Source organism: Nuphar pumila, chromosome 15 (genome assembly GCF_984573655.1).
Source record: "Nuphar pumila chromosome 15, dmNupPumi1.hap1.1, whole genome shotgun sequence".
Classification (NCBI taxonomy): domain Eukaryota; kingdom Viridiplantae; phylum Streptophyta; class Magnoliopsida; order Nymphaeales; family Nymphaeaceae; genus Nuphar; species Nuphar pumila.
The window spans coordinates 18297572-18303855 of record NC_143263.1 but is presented as its reverse complement, the minus strand read 5'-3'; positions in this window follow the sequence as shown (position 1 = coordinate 18303855).

The window sequence follows — 6284 nt, the reverse complement described above, 5'->3', positions numbered from 1 at the left end:
CCTTTTGAGAATTTATCCTGAAAATCCTAAAAATGTATCTTGTTAAGTTTGGAACACCTCAAGAACACTTAAATGATTTTGTGACTCATTCAAACGATTAAATTTCATGATAATTAAATATTTTAATAATATTTTATTTACAAAAATTGTTAAAATAACCATTTTACCTTTCTTTGTTAGAAAGATCATGTTAAGCATATAAGAGACACAAAATTTCTAATAAAACATAAAAAACATATTTTTAACTCAAAATAATGCAATTCCTTTATTTATTTTCTCTTAAAAGTTTATAGGTTTTACATTAAATGAGTTATAGGGTTTAGTTGAGGTTTTGGGTCGGGTAAAGTGGTCGGTTTTAATGTTTGAGGTAGGAGGTAAGGTTCATGTATTTCTTTTTAAATTTTAATTGCTTTTATGGGTTGTAAATTAATTATACTACATACGATGATTCTCTGACATATTTAGTCTTCGTCAGTCACAATCTGGTAGGGTCTCATTTTTCTGGATATATCTCAGGACTGAGATATGGTTTTTCTAAATTATAACTTGGGCCTAATTCAAGACAGGCCTAAAATTTCATATTTTTGTAGGAAGGGTAGCCATGTGGTATTATTCTAAAGTTAAGGTCTAAGTTCAGCATCAGGTTCAGGATTGGGTTGGTAAACAGGTACCCGTCTACAATACTAAAGAATCTGAGCTCGATGGGTATCATATATGAGGCTGAAATTTTTACCCACAATTCTTCAAAGATGGAAGATATCACAGTGATTTTGTGGGATTTGTATGCCTCATATTTGTTCGAAAAGAAATTTAGAATCAGAGAACCAAAATTGGTTCTTATTCAGATCTATAATAAATCGATAGAACCTGACTTGGGACATTTAGATCGAGGCTCATACTACTCTGATCAAGGCGAAACAAAATTTAATTTTGGAATTTGGGATGTGGAGACTATTTACCCAAAAATTTTAGCATCTGATTCATCTTCTATAGACCGAGGTGGACCAAATATGTTCAGGTGTTCAGACAAGGCTAGATCTGAATCGATTTGACTGCTACTATGGTTTTGGACACCATGATCGTAGCCTTACACCTTGCATTCTGTTGTGATCTTTGTATTTTTCTCAAGCTTAGTGGTATCTAACACCATCAGGGTCTTGTTTTGTATTTTCAGGAGTCCGTTGAAAGGTATACACAACCTGAATATGTGAAGATCCAATCTAAGGATCTGAGATCCTGTTGGAGCTGACCCCTCACTGCTTGGAGAGGAAAGGCATTCAACTTGCAAGTCGAGCACCCTAGTTTTGCAAAAAAACTGATTTAAAAACTTTATTAATCTTTTGTAAACCCATTTTTGGTAAAAAAAAATTAGCACATCCACAACTATAAATGTAGTGTATACTGTTGGTAGTTTGATTTATGATGGTTACACACGCTTACACTTAGCACAGATATATCATGCTTTCACAAATGCTTATATGTAGTGTTGTTATTATGGAATATATGCTCATGATTCTACACATCCTATCAACATGTTAGTTTTTACTGTCTCAGTAAATTCCCTATTCATGAATAGAGGATTTATTTAGGTAGATGCGATAAAAGATTCTAATCACTGCAAATTCAAGTGATTGAAGGAGTTGTAAATACCTCCTCTTTTATGAGAGGAGTTTAAATTTAAAGTTGTTAGGATTTGGAGTTTGCTGATTTTTTGCCCATATTCATTAATCATTCCTTCCTCCATATTCATTAGTCATCTAACTGTCTCCACATCCTCCCAACTCGTCCGTCTGGTACCTGCTTCTAAATAAAACCTAAAGTAAGGGTTAGAAATTGGAGAATGTGAGACTTGGCCAAGAAAGGATTAAAACATGAAAACTTACAACTGGACGTCTTCAAACTTACAACTGGACAAACCAAACCACTCTCTTTAAAAACCAAATTCAATCAATAAAATCATGTATTTGACAAGTTTTGGACATCTCAGATTCTTCGACATGACATCTCTTGTTTGCATGGCTGGAGAATCCAATGTGGGACCTATGACAGATCCATTATTTGACAAGTTTTTGATATCTCAGATTCTCAATCGAGCATCCCGATGGGTATAAAGGGCACACCTTTCAAAGGATTACCTCAACAACATGGGACTTGGCTTTCGTAGGGAAAACATGGGCCCCCCCTTAGTGGTTGTCCGTTTGATCAAGGGTGGGAAACAGTAGAAAAATGGGCCTTTTCCCCACTGTTTCTGGTTAAACAAACAGACCCATAAGGGTGTTGAGTCTGTGTGTAGGCAACAGGGCAGTTGCTGCTAAATTTAAGTGGGTTTTCTTTTATTTACTCTTTCCAAGTAGGGATGAGAGTGGACTGGGGAAAAGGGTGTCCTGCCCTACCTCGCCCCATTTGGACTGGGGATGTAGGTTAAAATCAAAACCTGTGTGGGGATTGATGTGGTGATGAACTTATGCTTTTCCCCGCCCCGCCCTGTTTTCCTGTTAGTAAAATAACTAAAATACCTTTAGGAATGGCAGTGGACCGAAGAGAAATGGCGCCCCTCACCGCTTCCCCCTGTTTGGACCAGGTATGGAGGACATGAAAAAGGGATGCACTTACACTTTCTCCCGCCCCGCCCTTGATCCCACCCTGTTAGTAAAATAACTGGAATGCCTTTAGGGATGACAGTGGACCGAAGAGAAATGGGGACCTGCACTGCCTCTCCCCGTTTGGGCCGGGGATGGAGGACATGAAAAGGGGATGAAGGTTAAAATCAAAACCCGTGTGGGGATAGAGAGCAGAATTTTGAGATCGGGCGGGGTGGAGACCTTGTCCCCCACCCCGGTCTACTGCCATCCCTATTTCCAAGTATCTCGATTTGTAAGGAAAGCACATGGATTTTAATGATGCCCTCCCCCATCTTGTGTTGTCCATTACAATGTATAAGTTACACCTAATAAAGAGCATATGACATGTGATGATGAACTTATTTAAACATATCCACCTGACAATAGGAAATGTTTGTTTTGTGTGTGTATGTGTTTGCCTGTGTGTGAAAGGATATTTGTAAGTATATATTTTGGCAACAAGAATAAAACCAATTGTTACCATAATATTTCAATAATAGTAATTTTGGCGAAACTCTTAATTATATATAAGCAAATATAATCACAAGAAGATGAGGATGAGTGAGATTTGTGGATTCAGTTTGTCTGATCCGTTTCACTTGAAGCTCGTTCCTAGTCCAAAATTGGGCAATGTGTCTTCATTAATTTGATATGAAGGTTATTGTATCATTATCACAATCCATGTGAAATTTGGTATTGGTTTCGATAAATATAGCTGGGCCTGGCTGCTTTCTACTTCAATTACATAGCCGGTAAACGAGCCTAACTTAACCTGTTCAATATTATTGATCAACAAGGTTCAAGCTCTACTCCAATATTATGGGTCCCAAATGTTGCAGAAAATGGATCAAAACTGAACTATCTATTGTTGTATTTACTCAAATGGCCAACTCTCTTGACCTTTACTTTTTCATTTTTGAGGGAAAAGAAAATATATTAAGAATAATAAATGATTGAATACAAAAGTCATAAATCATAAAGGAACTTAGTCGATAAGGAATCGGCCAACAAAGAATCCAAAAGGCTAGGGTACTTCTGGAAAACTATATTGACCTTTACTAATAATTTATCATGGCTAGTGACTGATGAAACATGACCGCTCATTTTTATTTCTAATAGAAACTACCAAATATCGACAAGTATTTACTTTCTTCAGATTTTTTTTAACTAATCAAAGTTCAAACCAATGTTGTAAGTATAGTACCATCTCGTAAGATATGGTATCATACATATTGTACTGCATTGTATAATATGTGTTGTTATTATAGAAAATAATGATATGATAAACACGCATACCGTGATACGAGTGTGTATCATATATGTATTGTATGATACAACTTTATATTGTATCGTATTGTATGATGTAAAGCAAGGTTGTTAAATGCGATGAGGCGAAGCGAGGCGTTGAGCCTGCATTTCGCCTCTGAGGCGTACACCTCTCACAACATGAGTGTGATGCCTCAACGCTAAGTATTATCTAAAATATCGTAAAAATACGTGCCATCACACTCAAGGCCTCACACTAGTGAAACATTTCACTAACTTGCACTGCTGGATGTCAAAAACATGGGGAGTACAGTTGACTTAATGGCATATTAGAAGTGAAACTTTACTTTAAGCGAATCACAGCAATGCCTCAGCACCTTGAGCGTGTGCCTCGCCTTTGAGGCGTACGCTTCAGGTACTGAGGCGTACGCCTCTCACAACACTGATGTAAAGTGTATCGCGTGTGATACACCTTCGGTGCACTTTAAATAGGATTGAACCATTTTTTTAGTTTTAAAGACATTTTGAGAGATGACTCCCTCGTTTATGTAGAGGTCATTACAGGGATATTCATGCACCCCAGGTGTCTTGAGAGCAATTTGGGGGTAGATTTGTGTGCAATGGAAATGATTTTTGCGGGTTTCTCTAGTAGGAGTGCATTTTTATCAGTTTTCACTCAAGAAAGTGGATTAAGATAAAAAATCTTTATTATTAGTAAAATTATCTTCAAATTTTTTTTTGCCTTGTGGTATGTTGTCCTCCCGCAACCCCTCCACCAACTTATCATGATGTTGGATCTACGAAAAATAAAAATTTACATAAAAGTAGAAATCAAACTTTATGCTCCTCCAACAAGATGGCATCACATGATTCGTCATAGCAACGAGGCATTCAAGTAATAAGTGAAAACTGACTGAAAATCTAGTGCAACTATTGTCTTAATATTTTTATTCATGTAATATGAAAGTACGAGTATTGTGGCATGTACTTAATTGCAAGATATTTAATATTTTGCATTGTTCTTGTGAGATAATTGATGTATGATGATGTCTTATGCAATTCATATACAAATACTTCATATGTGATTTTATGATTGCATTTTGTGCAATTCATTATAGTTTTGTGTTATGACTTTTTTAGAATTCTAACTATTTTTTTTATTTTTCATGATTTTTTAAATTATTTATTTATTTATTTTTTTAAATTAATTTTTTAATATAAAATGTATCATATTTTGGGCCCGACCGATATGAGTAACAATATTATACTTACAACCTTGGTTCAAACTGCTTCAGACCTTGCATTAGTAATGCTTGTGGATGGCCAGTAAAAACCTTTATGGTGAGAAATTAAAATTTTTTGTGTTTCTCATGTTTTTATGGGAAAAATATTGAATAATAAATAAATTTAAATTATGAAAATAGTAAGAAATAAAAATAAAATCACCAATTTTTTCACTAAAATAACTGATACATTTTGTTGTTTAAAACGGCAACATAAAATATCCATTTTTTGCACCTGTGATAGTCTCTCTCTCTCTCTCTCTCTCTCTCTCTCTCTCTCTCCTAAACGCCACCTCACTATAGTTAGCATAATAAGGTGACCATTAATGAGTTCCCTGTGGTGCATCTGCTAATGTTCTAAAAAATATTAATGCCATCCACCCTTACCAGGTTTCATATTTATTTTTTATGTCATTTTATAACTGCACTGAAGCCCCAGTTCATGATGCAGTGACTTATAAAGTCGGAGAAAACTGCAAAACATGTCCATTCAAGAAAACTAAGTAGCCTCATTGTACAGCAGAAAAAAGCCAAGCCCAATGGGATCGGCAAAAGGAGGAGAGAATGATGACGGAATGCCTGTTAGCCCCACTGGTCAGTTCTTCAATAGCTCCACACTCTCTGTTCATATTCTTGCTGTTTTTGAGCTCGAGAGCCCAGTTGATGAAGCGCAAGGCATTGAGCTTCTCAAGAATGAGTTCTTGCCTCTTAACAACCGCTTCTCCTCCATCATGGTAAGCTGAATCTCTTCACTGTGTTATTTGTTCTTTTTTCTTTTTTCCTAATTCTTTTCTGATGTTGGTGAAGTTACTCAGGAAGAAGAATGTATATATATATATATATATATATATATATATATATATATATATATATAGAGAGAGAGAGAGAGAGAGAGAGAGAGAGAGAATTTGTTTGAGGGGTACTCTAGAGGTATATCAAGTTCACGAAATCTTCGGTTTCTAGTAACAGAAACACTGGATTTCATGAACTTGGTCATCCTTCATGTGATGCCAAATGCACTCCTCTCACATTACAAACTGAAAATTTGTTGTGGAGGTTAGAGCAAAATAGGAGAAGGCCATGATCTTGATAGGGCCGGTTCTGCATCTTATCT